The sequence below is a fragment of the Cervus elaphus genome, chromosome 15 (assembly GCF_910594005.1).
Source record: "Cervus elaphus chromosome 15, mCerEla1.1, whole genome shotgun sequence".
Classification (NCBI taxonomy): domain Eukaryota; kingdom Metazoa; phylum Chordata; class Mammalia; order Artiodactyla; family Cervidae; genus Cervus; species Cervus elaphus.
In genome coordinates, this window is record NC_057829.1 from 90608979 (window position 1) to 90627352 (window position 18374).

The window sequence follows — 18374 nt, forward strand, 5'->3', positions numbered from 1 at the left end:
CGGCTGCCCAAGAGGAGTGCCTTGGTGGCCACACAAACACAGCCTAGGAGAACAGGGGCGCTTACATCTTTGGGACACCTACCTGGACCAGTGGGGAGCAGAAGTAATATCGCCGGGGTCTGGTGGGGCCTTATGAAGAGGGTCTTGGAGCAGCCCCTTGGAGGTCAAGGTGAGAAGCATTTCTCCATCAGTCTCTGAGGTTCTCTGAAGTTGTTTTTCTCTGAGCTGGAATTTTCTGCTCTGTCTTTGGTGCATGAAGTTTCTGGCGTGTTCCCTCATGTTAATAACATTATACTGGCTGTTTTATATTCATCATCACCCTTTTAGAGGTTTAATTGTCCATCCTCTGGTTAAATTATAAGTTTGTCTCTCTGTACGTTCTTTTGAATTCCTTCACAGAACCTATAATAATACCTGATAACACTTACTACCCAATACTGATTGGTTGAGTATATGAATAAAAAGCTCTGGAAAGCAAACTTAAGAAAGGACTAGAGTCATAAACCTAGGAATTAATAACAAATATGCATGATAGAAACTCCTGAGTAACTAAAACAAGACTGTGAATTGGAACATAACATTTACTAAATATTTCCTAGAGCATATGGTAAGAAAATAAATCAAACCATTGAGATGTTTTCAATAGTTCCATTTAAAGAACAGAATGAATTTACATCCAAGTTATTTGGATAATATTTGGAAAATGCAATAAAATGGTAGTGGGTATTTTAAAGTTTGGCCATGTTAAGGCACACCTTTCTTTCACCTACTTTACATTTCAAAACAGTGTGAGCACTCTCTGGACAGCAGGCTGTATGCCCTTTACCTGTTCCTGTCTACGCTCCTGAGTTTGATGGAGTGAGGAACTTGATTTTGCTTGCTCCGCATCCATGCCTCTGCCCTGAGCAGCTCTCCTTTCATTTTCCCACCAGCCCCATCTGTAAGGACCGTCTCCCTCTGCCACAAGAAAGGGCACAGGACCAAGTCAGCCCTGGTTGGTGATCCCAGTTAGTGGTTCAGGCAAAGACACAGCCCACAGAGAGGTCAGTAAAAGGCTTCCCAAGACCTGAGATATGGATGCCGAAACCATCTCTTTTCCCTCCATACCTTCCTCCAGCACAAAAACTCTAAGGGCCATCCAAGGGTGCCTGGAGCTGGTTCTTGGCAAACCCCATGGAAGGAGCTTTATGCAGGATGGGGTCCAGCCCAGACCCCAGTATGTGTGGGGAGCTGGGGGAGAGACACACACAGAGAGAACAAATGCCTAGAATACACTTTGGCTTCTGGATCCAGCTGTGCCTGAGCTAGGATCCTCAAAGTCATGAATCAACTAATTTCCTTGGCTTCCAGTTTCTGTCACTTACTGTGAATGACTCCAAGTGACACATTTGTCTCTAGGAAGAAGGATCTGTCCAAGGCTTGTGTCACATGTCCCCACCCATGTAATATGAGGCTTGACCTCATAACTGCTGACATACACACACCAGTGCTTCAAAGTCTCTGGATGCTAAAATGTTATTTTTGTGTGTGTGACTCTGTTCTTATTTCTCAGCAAAGAGCACCTTCCTTCTGCTTCAAGTTTATACAACTAAAGTCTACTTAGGATCTATTGGTGGCAAGAACAATTTCACACTTAATTGATAGTGAGTATAGATTTGTTTTCATTTCAAACTTCATTGAAATAAAAAGTACATCCTGCAAATAACTCTAATGGAAGCTTCATCAATAAAAACAAACACTTGGTAAAACCTCCTTAGTAATAATGGAAAGAATTAGATATTAATTTTTTTAAGTTCTCAAATTTGGTAACTGTAGCCACTTTTTACTTCAAATGATTTTAAAGAACCAAGACCCAAAGCAGCCTTGACTTGGCTAATCCTCCTAAGCACTGATCAGTTTCAACAAAAGCGAGTAGCAAACCCAGGTCTCTGCATCGCAGGCAGATTCTTTATCATCTGAGCCACCAGGGAAGCCCCACTCTGAGCCTACACACTGTTAACACAAGGTTTTAGGACGATGAAGATGCATCTTTATTCCTGGCCAACTTATTAAAAGATGAAGAGGAATACATGAATTACTCTCTCTGTGTCTTTTAAATTAAGCCACTTACTCATCAACCATATCCCACTGCGTCCTTCAGGTCCCACCCCCACCTAGAAGCTGCAGATGCGCTGGCCAATAGGTAGACTTGCTCGCTGCCCTCGTGGAACCCGCAGTCTGGTAGAGAACACAGAAAAAATAAGCAAGCAAATAATTACTATTTATTAATTGAGATAAGTGCCAGCAGGGGGAGAGGCCAGGGTGTTTTGAGGGAATAATGAGGACTCCTACTTTATATTGGGGGGTGGGGGGGTTAGATTTTCTGCCCTACTATTGCTTTCCCAGGAGCGACGTTTTCTCTTAATATCTGTCCTTCCTAAGATGAGCATATATAAAACCCAACTATAAACATAGCTGGGTTTGAATACAAATAGACACGCAGTCGGATATTATGAGCCCGCATGGTCCACCGTGAGTGTGTCATTAGGGCTTGCAAACAAGGCATTCTCCCGAGTGGAGGCAGGCTCTGAAACCAGGAAGGTGGTTATCCAGACTTTCTTCAAATCCCCGCTCTGCCATTTACTGCATGCAGCCTTCAGCCAGCGACCAGCCTGTCCACATGGGGGCTTCTGACCACGGTGCCCATGTGACGGGGCCAGCGCAGGACGGGCTGGGCTGGAGGGGATGTCCCTGGAGATACAAGATGGGACTGGCTGGCTATGGGGAAACCCTGTGGAAAGGAAGGCTGGTTTTGCACAGACTGAATATTTAGGCCCCTCCGCCAGCCCCCTGGCTCCTGGAAACTTTGCCTTCCCGAAGCTGATGGAGAAGTCGGTCTCAGTGTCCAGACACGATTGGCGATCTCTCTGCCCAGCAGCACCCCAGCCCCTAGCACGTGCTCTCAAGGTCATCCAGCGGCCGGGTGGCCACATCCATGGAAGAAACGTCACACTTTCCTTAAAAAGGAAAAAGCAAAGCTGCTTTAGTTAAAGCTTCATCTTCGTGCAGCCTCTGGGAGGGCCCACAGCGGCCACTCCAGTTCAGACACGCTAAACGGTCAGGGCCCAGCAGGAGTCAGACGGCCTTCGGGCTGGTCACCGTGTGTGCGGAACAGGCTGAATCGTGTTCTGCAGGAGGGGAGGCCGTCCCTGAGGGGCCTGTGTGCACTGGCGGTGCTATTGCTGACGATTCTAGGAACATTCCGCTCCGTATGTTAAATGGATGTGGCAAGAAGAAAATGCAGCTCCTGTTTAGTAGCAAATGCTGCCTGCCCAGCTCCTGAGTTCTCAGGTTCAGCAAAAGTCGTTTGGGGGATAGATGGTCATTTGGGGGGTAGAAAAATAACTTATTGAGCCTTTTGGTTGAGAGAGAGATGTGGTCAGGAAAGAGTGAAACAAATCACTCATCTGTCCTGCGCCCCGCACCCAGGAGACAGCAGCTGGGGAGCGACCACATGCAAGGACTTGGGAGGCAAGTGGCCTGGAGTGATGGGGAGCGGCGTCTCCCGCGAGGGCTGCTAATGCAGGGGAAACACACAGTCTGATGGCAGGGGTGCCTGCCTCAGGGGCCCCGATGGGGAGAGGTCCCCCGAGGGGGATGTCGGAGGGGTTTTCAGGGCAATGAGAGCCGTGTGCCCAGACTCACTTGCACTGTCACCTCATGCTGTGATGACTTATAACCTCTTTCCATTTCCTCCAAACCTTCAGCAAGGGGGCCCCGCACAAGCGTCCAGAGCTAGGAGAAAACTGGGGAAGTGAAGGACGAGGGCAAATACTAGAGGGAGCAGGGCTGAGCCCAAGGATTCAGGAGAAGGAGGAGACAGAGCAGCAGGGCACTGGAGCACCTTCACCCCCAAATCCTTTGGAGCAAGGAGGAACTAAAGCTCCCAGAGGATGTGTGACAGGACAGCAGCATTTTTACTGCAAATCCCGAACGACAGAAGACGCTAAGGAGTTTGGAGATGCCCAGGGGACCACTCAGCAGGTCACGTGAGCCACTAGCCAGCCTGCTGCGGCCCGACACGTCCAGGATCAGAGGGAGTCAGTCGTGGCCTACGTCAGCTGTGTGTAGATGTTTTGTGGGAAGTCCACTCTGTGTGGGGATATCAGGGACGCTACTGATAACATTTTGGAATACGGCGGGCGTGAACAGTGTCTGGTTTCCCTACTTTTCCCCGCTTTGCCACTGTCTCCACGCTTCGGTGCATCAAACCCCCTCTCCGGTAGAGACCCGTCCTCCGCCAACAGCAGGCCCCGAATGTCACGGGGACAACCAGTGACGTGGAGAAGGAATGATCTCCTGGTCAGCCCCGTGAACCAGCCATGCTGTTTATAGAGAGACACTGCTTATCCCAGTGAGAACGAGTCCGGATGGGGCTTGACCCACTTTTCAAAAGATTCTTTCACTTTCTCCCAGTTTACTGTAACAGAGAATCCAATTTCTGAAGCACCAGATGTTTAAGGCTTACAAGGAGGGACCCCCATTCACATCGTTGTGGTGGTACCTTTGTAGGATGTGGAAGTTCATTCTCAGCGTAAAAGAAAACAAAAAGACGTTGGAAAAAAGTGAGCCTGAGATGCACATCTGAGAAAACAGAATCATACAGGGAAAGTTTTGCATTGCTTCAGTGAGGTGTGTTTTCCGGTGTTGTTTGGTGGACTGGCCATGGAGGGTCACCCACATCTACGGGGCAGCAGGACTGATCTGCCCAGAAACTCTTGCTGTGCTCAAACCTGAGAACCTGGGAAGGCCCTGTCTGTCTTTACTTGATCCCTGGAGAAAAGGAACCTTCAAAATGTAGGAAAATGACCGCACATTCTGCAAGTTCTCCAAGACTCCAAAATAGAGAATTATCTAGACCCATGAGAGCATTTGGCCAAAACCATATTACCAGTCTTAAAAAGAAAATGTGAAATAAAACAGCCTAGTCAGTTGCAAGCAAATGAATCTATTTTCCTGAGATTCAATATTGATGATCGAGGGCCATCTGGACACAATAGCAGAAAATAGAGCCAGAGGAGGACGGGGGAAACACCACGTTCTCACAGGAGACGCTGATAAACAAACACAAGTCTCTCTCCATGGTTAGCTGTTCTGAATACAACCATCTCTAGGTCATTAGAACCTCATTTCCATGAACTACAGTAAAAAGGGAAAAAGGCAAAATTAGAACTGAATTTCCTAACCTCTTCTCTTTGCCTTACAAAAATAGTTATCTTATTTCTAAAATAATTTTGTTTGTTGTCATTTTTCACTCCTGAAAATAATCATTTTTCAATAAAAATAAAGAGTAAAACCTGTACTTCCAGTGAACTACGGCGGACTGAACACACTTGTTTATCTCCATCTCTTCCTGAAATACCACGAAAATGACAGTAATGGAATTATAAAAAGTCATGAACTCATAAGGACAAAGTAAACAGGATAGGGGATGACAGCCAACAAGAAAAGATATCAAGTTTTGGGTGATAGAAAGCAGACAGATGAGTGTAAACGTTGAGAATAGTACAAATAGCTGAAACCGACTGACTTAATAAGAACTAAGTCAATTTATGCTGCAGGACTCCAGAAAGGCCCAGATTTGAAGGCACCTGGTACTTCAAGGCATCAGTAGATATAACGACTTGAGAAACAGGAGTGCTTGGAAGGCTTCCTAAAGAGCCCTGAGACCCCGGTTCCCTTCCCCCAGTCCAGACGGCCTGGAGACTGCCCCGCTTCCACCTTTGCAGCAGAGAGGCAGAGGCTGCTTCTGGATGGGCTGACCCCAAGACTGTGTGGACTTGGGGTCACCAGGCCACGTGAAGGCGAGGCGTAGCCCCAGACTGAAAGCAGGAAAAGGGGAGTCTGTGTGCTGAGTGCTGTGACGCCCTGTTTGCTTCTCCTCCGGGTCCTAAACTTGACAGCCTCCAGGTGGGAGCTGCGGGGACCTTTATCTGCAGAAACCGGCCCATTCAAAGGAAGAGAGCTTCTGATGCTGAACTCTTTGCCCCACCCCCATGGCATGGCCAGTCTTTACTTGAATACCAGATGGCAAAACCACCAGCTCTGAAGCCCCACTCACGGACAGCATTCCCAGAAACCTCTGTAGTGCCTCACGACAGACAGCCAAGAGTCCTCACATATTAGAAGAAAGGCACTAATTTGAGTCAGAATAAGTAAACAGAGAGACAACGCATAGAAAACAGAGAGTGAAATGCAAATGAATAAGCAATTAATATTCTCAGAGGTGAGAGGTTTTGCAGTCCTGAAACAAGAATATAGGATTAATTTTTTTTAAAAGGAGGATTCAGAAAACAATTTTTTTAAAAGTCCTTGAAACTAAAAATACAGTTTAAGAATTTTTTTAATGTAGTAGAAGATTTAGGAGATGAAATTGAGGAAACATCCAAGAAGGACATGTTAAAAAGAGAGAAAATAGTAAAGAAAAGATAAGAAGTTTAGGAAGATTGATCAAGGAGGTCTAATATTTAAACAACAGCAGTGCCACAAGGAGAAAGCAAAGCAAGTGAAGGAAGATGATTAAAAGCATTGTTTTTTTAGAAAAATGTCCTTAGACCTAAAGGCCATTTGTCCCTAGATTGAAGTCCACCAAATGCACAGTCCCATGAATGCAAATAATCCTACACTAAGGTGTATCGCCATGAATTTTTAAGAGACCAGGAATAAAGGGAAGATTCTAAAATGTTCTTGCAAAGATGAGGAAGAAATAGGCCACATACAAAAGGAAGAAGGAGGACGAGAAGAAGAAGATAGAGGAGGAGGAGAGGAAGAAAAAGGAGGAAAAGAAGGACTTTTATTATTATTAGGGTTCTTAACAGCAACATTAGAAGCTAGCTAACAATGGAGAACTGCCTTCAAAAGTTTGAGATAAGATTACTCACAACCTGGAATTCTGTGCGCAGCCAAGTGATTAGTTCCGGGTGAGGGCAGACTCAACAGTTTCACTGTGCAAGGAGGAACTTACTCACATACAGCCTTTTGCTGAATGTTCCTGGGAAACTGAAGGAAGAGAGAAGAGGACGCTAGGACGGCTGCCTGCGGTTTAAAAAAGTGAAACTGATCCATTACCTGGTGTGTTACTGCATTAATGGAGGTTTTATACCCCATGCGAAGATCTGGCATATGAAACAAAGAAATCTATCAAATAAGACTACACAAGTTTGTTGTTGTTGTTTTTTTAATGAGGTAACCACTAACTTCAGAAAAAGCAAAAAGGTTTACAACAAAATTAACATAATCAAAGTAAATGGCTCTTAACCTTTACAAAGTCAAAATAATATAAAAACTGAATACTAGCTTAATCTACCCCCCTTCCCACCCAAACAACCTTCATATAATTTTCATCAAGAGAGGGCCTACTCTTCTATTAAGTTAAAGGGGAAAGATGAAGTCTAGAAAGTCAACTATTTGACAAGCAACTTTTTCTCAAGGGAAGCACAGATTTCCTTTTAAGGAGACCCTGGGTTTGGAGGGTTGGATTGAGACATTGTAAGGACGTTTCCTTGGATAGCAGAGCTCCTGAAGTTGAGGCTCAGATTTCCGTTATGGCTCGGTTTGTCTGCAGTTGTGGGTTTCTTGCTTTGTCACATCACATGGACATTTAGACCAGCTTTGCCGGCTTGTCTCAATAATCAAGTTGTGTGCACTGCCGTTGTCCTCTCACTCATTAGGATGTGGGTTCGGCTGCTTTTTAGAGAAAGAAGGTAACAGCCCCAGCTGGGTGGTGCAGGGCTAAGGAGGGGGCTTCCAGGGGTGAGGACCCAGGCTACGTCTCTCTGGTGGCTCTGCCATCTTTAGAGGTAACATTGAGTAGCAGTGAAGTGTTCACACTCTGAAACCAGGCTGCCTGAGATAAAATTCCAAATCTGTCTTTTACTGGTTGCGTCATTTCTCTGTCCCTCAGTTTGCCGATGTCTCATAGGTGGCGCTAGGGGTAAAGAATCCTCCTGCCTGTGCTTCAGAGGCAAGAGACCCAGGCTCAGTCCCTGGGGTGGGAAGATCCCTGGAGGAGGGCGTGGCAACCTGCTGCAGTATTCTTGCCTGGAGAGTCCCAAGGACAGAGGAGCCTGGCGGGCTACAGTTCATGGGGTTGCAAACAGTCAGACACGACTGCGCACTTGTCACCTATGTGGAAATAGTGGTTGTGTCTACTCTATCAGGTCACTGTAAGATAATAGGTGTGAAATACCTCTAACACTGCCTGACATAACAACTGCTTTTAAGTGGCAATGAGCACCATGGTCCTGAGGTTTCCCCTCTCCCACTGATCAAGACGCCTACTTAACCTAAACAGTTTGTAGCCCACGTGGAGGGGTCTCCTTACATTCACAGTCAGAAATGTGCCCTCCTCCCATTGTCTGAAACTGAATCATGTGGCCTCAACCAGTTCCAAGGTCACAGGAAGATGTGGTCTTTGTTCTAGGCACTCAAGAGTCCCCTGAAAAAAGTCATCACCAGCAAAGGTGGCACTGTTGAAGGACAGCTAGCAGTCTTTGCCACTACACCCAAGTTAAACGTGTGATGCCAAGTTCTACATTTATACTGTAAATCCAAAGATAAAAATCAAAGCAGTGATCTGTCAATGCCTTCATAACGTGTTTTACATTTTGCTTGTTTTGCCTTGATTTTTCCTCAATTCAGAGATTAGTTCTCTTCAACCATATTCAAAACAAGAGAGGTGACAGCTCCTACCATGGAAACATGTAGGAGACATCACTTACATCCTTCTTCCTTAGCTTTGTCACAGTAAGTACATTTTTTTTTAAAGGTAGACATTAGACTCTAGCAGACAAGCAACCCTAGTTTTACCAGTGCAACTGTGGGATATTAGACCTACTAAAGCAAAAACCCCACACAGAAATCTTACACTCACTCACCATGGCTAACTCTTCTGTCTTGTGGAATTGAAAGTTATAAGAACAGTTTTCTTTAAAGCAATATAGAAACTTTTTTTTTTTGCAAACAGCTAAATAAAGGCTGGCAAAAACAATAGGTTCATTTTTTACTGCAGATCTTCAAATTATAGGACACTTGTCTCTTGGCCAATTTGGGCTGGCTTGGAGCCAAAATAGATGTCTCCAATCTCATCCTCACCCTTATACTTATTGTGGGCAAGATAAAAACCCTTAATTTTAAAAACTCAAGCCAAGCATTGGGTAAGAGACAGTGTGGCTCCCTAAACCACACTGGTCATGGGAAAAAAATCGTATTACTTTACACTCGTTCATTTTTTCAGTCTCTAGAAATCAAATACTGAGAGCATGAAACTTTTTTTAAAAGTCTCAAATATTTTGATAGTCTATTATAAATCAGGTTTTAATAACGAGAGGTACATATGAGAACAATCAATAAATGTGAAAAGGCTCACTGGTTAAATATTTCTGAGCAACGGCTTTCTCTAGGTGGGTTGGCTTAAGAAAATCAGCAGGCATCTTTCCATTCGAAGCACAAATGACATCTCTTCTGTTTTTAGCCATGTCGCCCTCCCCCTCTTTTAATTAACAAGATTTGAGATCATTTGGCAAATTATAACCATAAAAGTGAATATTGTGACTGACTGATGTTTTATCACTTGAAAAATAAATCTCACTGCTTCTCTCCCTGTGTACTTCATAAACGTTGCTTCCTCTTCATATTTATCTTTTCAAAATCCATTATGCCATTGTCATTTCATTGAAATAAAAAAACATCTCTTAATTACACAGGGATGGATTATAAATCTAGTTACCCCTCTCTGTATATGTTCCTTTTTTTAATGACTACAGTTATCGGTCTAGTTCTGCACATGGAAGATCAAAATGGATTTTACTGGGTTAAAATTAAGACTTGCAAAATTGTACACCCTGAAAGACAAAGCAAAGCAGTATGCACGTGTCTGCTGCTGCTGCTGCTAAGTTGGTTCAGTCGTGTCCGACTCCATGCGACCCCACAGATGGCAGCCCACCAGGCTCCCCTGTCCCTGGGATTCTCCAGGCAAGAACACTGGAGTGGGTTGCCGTTTCCCTCTCCAATGCACATGTCTAGTTTACAGTAAAAAAAATGTGATCTTGGGCTGATGAAACAATGTAGAACTTGTTAAGTCAAAGGCTTTGGAAGAGGCAATGGAAGCTTCACTTCCTCCCCGACCAGGTTAAATTTAGCAGGTATAGATCATACTTCCAACAGGAATTAAAAAACGCTGCAGTTGATGATGTTACAGGGAGAGTTGCTCTTGCAGCCTAACTTGCCATAAATGGGCTTTCATAAGACCCGGGTCCGCTGCATATCCTGGGAATTAATCACAAGGAGGCACCACCTCTTAAGTATTAAACACCCTTTAAATGGAAAAAAAAAAAAAATGGCTGTATGCCTAAGCACTGAGATTTGATTCACTTGGTATGAACTTTCATCATTTATTAAAGTGGTTTTAATTTTACTTGTGTGATGTTTGTGCATTTCTGGAGAAATAAATACCCAGGATTTTTTTTTTTTTCGCTGAGGGTACATGATATGCTACTTATTCCAAATGCAAGCTGCATGGCATTTTCCTTATGAAATGGAGATTCCCATTTTTTAAAGGCTGTTTGCAAAAGAAAAAAAGACCCTGATGGTAAGTTGCACTTTAACACACAGCAGGAACAGATATGTACGGAGGACAGCCTTTCAGCAGGCACTGGGCTTGGAGAGGATGAGCAGGGAGGCTCCAAGTGTGGGCCCTCAACCCAGGGGGCCCACAGTCCAGGGGGAGGCAGGTGAGGGCTCAAGTAACCGTGATCTGATGAGATCGAGGGCTGTGGAGCTGAGGGAGGGGGCTGGGGTTGATTCGGACCCCCGGGAAGCCTGAAGGCTGCCCCCTCTCCCGCCCTGTGCCTGGGTAACCCCTGCCGCACACGGGGGCCTGGCTCAGCGCCCAGGACCTCCACCTGCTACCTGGTGGAGCGGGGCAAGGGCAGGGGCGCTGCTGCTGGGGAATGGCTCCAGAAGGGGCCCTTGTCCCGCAGGTGGAGTCGAGCCAATCCAGAGAGAGCCAGCGCGGCTGCCCCCGGGCCCAGGTCCCCAGCGTGTCACTGGGACACGCAGGAGCCGGCAAACCGAGGAGGAGCCGGCCCTGGGGTCCCTGGTGCTGGTGGGTCCCGCCAGGGGCCCCAGCACTTTCAGATGAGACCACTGCCCAGCAAAGGCCCAACGAGGGGAGTCCGCCGCCTGCTCCAGGGACACTCACAGACCCCTCTAGGTGCCAGGCTCGGGGCAGACAGCAGGGACCCTGAGATGGGGCGGCCAGTCGGGTGGGCAACCACGGAACAGAGATCTAATCACCTCCCCTTCATCCCGCCCTCCCCTTCCTCCCTGGATGACCATGAATGTCACCATGTTATCTATTGGCGATTACAATCACACAAAGTCAGGACAGAGGGGCTCCACCCCTCAGCTCACAGCCATGAAGTTTACCAACTCTCTGTGGCCAGGGGATAAATTACCATTGCTGATGTCTTGTTCATGTTCCCAGAGCATTTTTCGTCAAGATGACTGCTGTTTCTCCTTTCAATCGTCCGGCCAAAGAATTTTTCTGTTAAACCAGCTTGATTTTCTACAGCGTGCAGAATATTTTGGGATGTGAAGAGTAGGTTAGAAGCCATTATTAATGATTAGATAGAAAGGATATTTTTGAGCCCTGAAGGGAAGCCCAATTTCTCCTCCTTTGTAATCCCACAGGGTGACTGCGTAACTGTGTATTCTCTGTGGGTTACACTCAAAGAGAAGTGGGCCCCCAGTGGTTTATTTAAAAGTGTATTGTTGAAGATAATGGTTTCAGATTAAGTTTTTAGGCTCTGTGATCACCGCTGTTGTTCTGTGGACTAATTGTGTCTACCTTAGATTCACTAAGGTGGGCCAATCAACTTCATCACATGAGATGATATTTCTAGTGGTTGTTTTTCTAGGTTCCCCCCCCACAATGGTACCAGTGGGTATTGTGTAACAGTATAGAAAAGGAATGATTAATTCAAAGTTCAGGTGCAAGACAGGGTCAGAAAAGAAATGTTCCTGGATAGAGTGAGCATTTCAAGATGAATTTGTGGCTCGAAACATCATTTTATGATGCATTTTCTATTTTGTTATCAGGGGAAGTCTGAAGGCTGACACACTAGTGATCCGGTGTTTCGGTGCCATGTTCCATGATGGGCTTTTCATAAAAATTAGCTGACATTGTCGTGAGCACACAAGGAAATTTATAGCTTTCATACTGGACTGCCATTCCCAGAGCAGTTTCCAATCACTTGGGCTTTTTATTAAGTTTATTGTTCTTTTATTGTTCAGTGGAGTGTAAGCAGTGAGATTACAAATAAATGTAAGTTCCACTGGATATGAAGGTGAGCCTGTAGAATTAGGAGAGGAGCGAGTGAAGGAAGGCAAACATTAATTTGAATCACTGGTGATATGAAACACCACCAGTGGACATTTCCTGTCACCTGCTTATATACAGAAGTTGGAGAATTGACATTCCATTCACATTAAAGTTTCCCCAGAAAAGCCTCCAAGAAGAGGTCTTTGTGCTGAGACTCAGGACTGCCCTTCACTTTGTAACGTGAAGGAAGAGCATCATTTTTGTCCCCCTTCCAAGTTCCTTTTCGGTTTGTTGTTGCTGGTTTTCTTCTTTTAATTTTATTTTTAATTGGAAGATAATTACTTTACAAAATTGTGTTGGTCTCTGCCATCCATCAGCATGAATCAGCCATAGGTATACATATGTTCCCTCCCCCTAGAGCCTCCCTCCCACCTCCCTCCCCATCCCCCCCACTCCGAGTAGTCACAGAGTACTGACCTCGGGGTCCCTGTGTCATTCAGCAAATTCCCACCGGTTATGCACTTTACATACGGTGACACGTATGTTTCCATGCTGCTCACTCAAATCACCCCACCTTCTCTCTCCTGCTGTGTCCACCAGTCTGTTATCTGTGTCTGCATCTCCACTGCTGCCTGCAGACAGATTCATCAGGACCATCTTCTAGATTCCATACTTACGTGTTTTTCTTCTTGCTTCCTCACCTGGCAGGTATGTTCATGAACATTCCCTGCCAAACCCTGGTGAGGACTGCCTTGGAAAACTTGAGTGACGAGTTTGCGTCCCACTTCTGGAACCAATGTGACCAAGGGGAGAAGAACCAACTTTCTTCTGCTACTTGAATTTAACACCATAAGCACTGGGCCACTTAATTTATCATTCTGCTTTTATTTTTCCCCAAAGAGATGGTCCTCTTCATCACTAAAGTTTTAATCCTTTTTTTTTCCAGGAGTTGACTGCAAGTTGTTATTTGGGGCTTGTTAAGATGAGAAGAGTGGTGATTTGAAGGGAGGGGGATCTGTGTGTCTCTAAGGTCCTTCTGATATCTTGGCCAGGCAGGAATCACCCATGTTAAGAAGATGACCTATTAATTTTAGTGGACACCTCTGTGCAGACACTGTGGGTGGCCAACTGAGGAGGGAGGAAAAGGACCAGACAAGCCCCAGCTGCAGAGGGCCAGACTCAGGATCCCAGCAGGGCCACCTGCAAATGCAGATTCCTGCTTCTACACCACCATGCTCACCCTGTGGTCCTGAAACAGTCTACAGCAAAGAAAGACTAGAATAATCCAGAGAAAGCAGGGCCCAGGTACCATGTGTCAGAAGTCCATGGACTTTGAGATTATCTTCCCAAACATAGCTTTCTTTAAACCTGCATGTTTGACTTGGAATAAAAATTAACATTCAATTTATTAAAGAATAAATATACTCTTGAGGTATGGGCTCAGGCAGTGAAGAATCTACCTGCAATGCAGGAGACCCAGGTTCAATCCCTGGGTTGGGAAGATCCGATGGAGAAGGGATTGGCTACCCAATCCAGTACTCTTGCCTGGAAAATTCCATGGACAGAGAGCTTGGTGGGCTACCATTCATGGGGCTGCAAAGTGTCGGACACGACTGACCAACACGTCCACTTTCACTTCATATTCTTGAGCTATATACTACCAAAAACCAACGGAGAACTTGATTAGGAAGAGCTAAGTGGCTACCCAGCTAGGATGCACAAACACCCTCTCAAAATGGCCCCACAAGCATTTTGGATCTGCCCCGGAGCTGACGGCAGGGCAGCCCTTTCTCCAGCTGTGGGGCCTGAAGCAGGGGCGAGACCTGGACCGGAGCTGGGCAGCCTGTCCTCCCAGGCCCCAGCCCTGCTCTGTCCTGCAGCCCCCTGGCGTTGTGCCAGACCGGAAGGAGCTGGATGGATCATGGGAGGTGGGAACTTGCCATCTTCGCCCCTGGACCCTCAGCAGGCAGAGCGGGCTCATGCTGATTGAGTGAGGGCTGGCACCACAGCACCTGTCCACACTGGCCGTGTGTTTGCACTTGGACCAATCCAGGGGGGACTGGCTTGGTCTGAGGATTGCAGTGAAATGCTGAGTCATTTTGAAATAGCTTCTTGCAGAAAACAGACCATAGGGTTTGTCTGATGATTCCAAGTTTCAAAGAATTTTTGAGCAAGTGGTTATAAGATGGGTTGTTGGTGTTCAGTTGCTAAGTTGTCTCCAACTCTCTGCGACCCCATGGACTGCAACAAGCAGGCTTCCCTGGCCTTCACCATCTCCCAGAGTTTGCTCAGATTCACGTCCATTAAGTCAGTGATGCCATCCAACCAACTCATCCTCTGTCGCTCCCTTCTTCTCCTGCCTTCCATCTTTCCCAGCATCAGGGTCTTTTCCAATGAGTTGACTCTTCACATCAGGTGGCCAAAGTACTGGAGCTTCAGTTTCATGATTAACTGGTGATGAATAATCTTTAGATTAATATTTTCATAAGTGGGTAGTGTTTCATCCATTTCCAAGAAGACCTAGTAAGCACAAATCTGAAGGGAGATGAACTCTTTGTCTCATTGAGTTTTTTAACCATCTCCTTCAAACAGCTCTTTCTCCACCGGGGCCCCTCATGAAGCTGATGACCAGGTCTACCTGTCCCTTAGGTTTCCTCAGCCGCACCCCAGAGTCCACACCTGGGCGTGAACCGAGCGCTCACCTCGGTGTAACAAACCTCACCTCCCTCCGGCGCCGACCTCCCCTCCACGCCACCCACCATCCACATCCAACAGGCCGTCCACCCCACCAGCCCCACCTTGCCTCTCACGGCACACACTCCATGGCCTACAACTTTCTGCGCCTCCTCCCTACTGCGCTCCGAGTCAGATCGTGCACTTGGCCCGGGTTAGAACCTTCAGTGGTCCCATTGCCTGTCAAAATAAGAGCAACCTCCTTACCCACACACCCAAGACACTTCCTTGTCTCATCTGACTGTCCTTCTAGCCTTTCTCCTCCAACCGCTCTCCCTGGGTCTGATGGTGAACCAGTCAGACAGGAACTCAGCGTCCCATCAGCCCCACCCAGACACACAAGCCTACGGACAAGCAACAGCATCTTGTTAGAGAACCCCCTGCCCCGTCTCCTAGGCCTAGCATTCCTCCAGCCCTCAAAGGCCTTTTCAAATCCCCCTTCCCTTCCTCTTTCCTGTTCTTCCCAACCAGCGGGAAAGTTCTCCCTCCTTCGAGTCCCCATGCGCTCCCGCAAACCTTCACCATCCTATCTCCCCCCAGTCCGTTCCTTCATCCAGCTCACACTTGCCTCGCCAGCAACTCCTGGGAGCTTATCAGTTGGGTCCTGAGCCCTTGGAGGAGAGAAACTGACTGATCCATCATTAAACTTCCTGGGCCTGGCTCAGTGACTGGCTTACAGTAGGCTTTCCAAAACTGCTTTCTGGATTAAAACTGAATGGAATACAGAAGCCGTTGTTATTTAACAAGACGAGGCTTCAGAATATATTGTTCATCAAAGAACGAATCGTTGCTCCCATTCCATATCACAGGGGTAGGATGAAAGCGGGAGCCCCGGCCGTTGGGAGTATGTTATCCCCTTTGCAGAAACCCAGGTTGTGGGGTGCTCCTGCCCTGGGCAGCCCCAGCCTCCAGCCCCCCAGGGCGAACTTCTCTGCCCCGCGCAGGCAGTCTTTAGCCTCTGGGCCTGGGAAGCTGGGCTGACGCCAGTCCTGCAGGCAGCGAGGGACGCCCACCCATTTTGCATCTGTGCAAACCCAAGTGCTAGCAGCAATATTCATCTTAATTTTCTCTTTAAACCCCTGAGTTGCATTACAGCTTCCATTGTGCTGGTGACAGACAAATGCCTTGCAATAAATCAAAGTTAGGGTGACTGATACACTAAACACCTTTGCTTAATGATGTGATTGTTTCTTATCTGCAAAGTAATGTCACTTATGGCTTTGCTATTTATAGTCAATGTAGTGTTAGACCATTTTATGCCCCTGATGCCTCTGTGGCCAGCCCATTAGCTGCGATTATGGACCGAAGGGGATACAGCCGCCGGAAGCTGGGAGGAGAAGGCTCCGGAGTGTCACAGCACCTCCACCCACGGAAACTCGCTACTGGTCCACATTCACCTCCACCGCTCCTGGCCCGGGTGAGTAACAAGACGCCAACTGATATTGCCTGTCTATGTTCTGCCTGTGTCAGGACCGAGCATCTTCTGGACAGCGTGATGGATATTAAATGTTAAAAATAAAACAAAAGGCGAGCGGCTGCCTCCTCTCTGGCAAATCCCCAGCCCAGCGGGGCTCAGGCAGGTGCAGAGAACAGGGAGGGACAGCCGTGCGGGCAGGTGCCCCATCGGGCTGGCCTGACTGCCGTCATTCATTATTCGCCAGGCGTTGCCCAAACTATGCTCTTTGAACAGGGCATCGGTGGGGCGAGCAGAGTTCACTTGGGTCTCCCTCCTTCACTCTGTCCCTGCAGTGAGAGGCTTCTCCGCCAACTTCAAAGACAGCCCCCAGGGTGGGACCAGGGCTGCTCGGCTCCTTCCACACCAGGCTCCTGGCCTGGCGCCCCTGCACAGGCTCTGAACCTCCCCACCACCCTAGACTGTAGGTTCAGACAGCTAGGGACCCAGAGTCCTGGCTACTCTAGGGAGAAGGGCCAGAGGAGCTAGCTAGCGCAGCCTATTGGCAGCACTGGAGGAATCCTCTCTAGGATATTGGATACTGAGGCACCAGCTGCGGGGGTTGGAAACCATGCCAGGCCCTTGGGTGCCACTGCCCTAGGAGCAATGCATTCACCCGACAAGTAATGACAATAGCAGCTCAAATTGTGTCTCCAAGTCCTAAACCCCAGTACCCGTGAGTGTGACTTTACTTGGAAACCAGGATCTCTGCAGACGTGATTGAGTTCAGATGAGATCACATTAGATTAGGGTGACCCTGGCGCAGTGGCAGGACTTTCCCAAGGGCTCAGTGGTAAAGAATCTGCCTGCAACGCAGAAGACGCAGGAGGCTCGGGTTTGTCCCTGGTGTCGTGGATGGCAACCCACTCCAGCATTCTTGCCTGGAGAATCCCATGGAGAGAGGAGCCTGGTGGGCTACAGCCCACGGGGGCGCACAGAGATGATGCAACGGAAGCAGCTGAGCATGCACACACTAGTGCAATGGCTGGTCTCCTACGCAGAGAGGGACGTTTGAGAGACAGAGACACATGCATGGTGGCTGGAAGACTGACGAGGGATGCAGAGAGTGGAGGGGAATGTCTACAAGTCTAGGATGCCAGGCGTTGCCAGAATACACCAGGCTCTGGGAGAGAAACCTGGAACAGTCTCTCCTTCTGAGTCTCGAGAAGGACCCAACGCTGCCGACACCTGCACATCAGACTCCTGCAGTTGGTAGCACACTGTTAGTACATCGTTTTGGCTGCTAACACAGGGACCAAGTCTCTGCACCGCTCAGCAGACAGCGATCAGGCAAGCCCCCTGCCAGGAGTGGAATGATGAGCCCCCTGCCCTGGCCACATCTGGCCTCAGAGGCTTCCACTCAGAGGTGGAAGGACTTCTGAGAATTTGGTGCCAGACACAGGGAGTTAAAATATAGCCCTCATAGCTAAAAACAAATACTGTCTGCTGTGAATGTGTATTTTTTGTGTTTTATGCATTTGTCCTGGACTCCGAGGTGCACCGTGCCATTAGTTTTCTTTTGATGTTTTGCAAAGAACACTTTGTGTTTCTCTCACTAAACACTACCAACCACGGTGCATTCAATTCATCCAGGCTAGCACGTTTCCTGAGCACATTGAGCCTGGCTCACTCATCACTATCCTTCCCCAGTCCTGGTCCCTGGGGACATGACCCACCCCTCAGAGTCCTGGACCCTTCTGCCATTTAACATGAGTTTTCACACACTGTTTGAGTCAGGATGCATTTGGACACAAGACATAGGAGCTGGCTAAAGCTGGCTCCATAATGGAGCCCCGACTTTTCCTCACGGAAGGAGGCAGGTAGAGG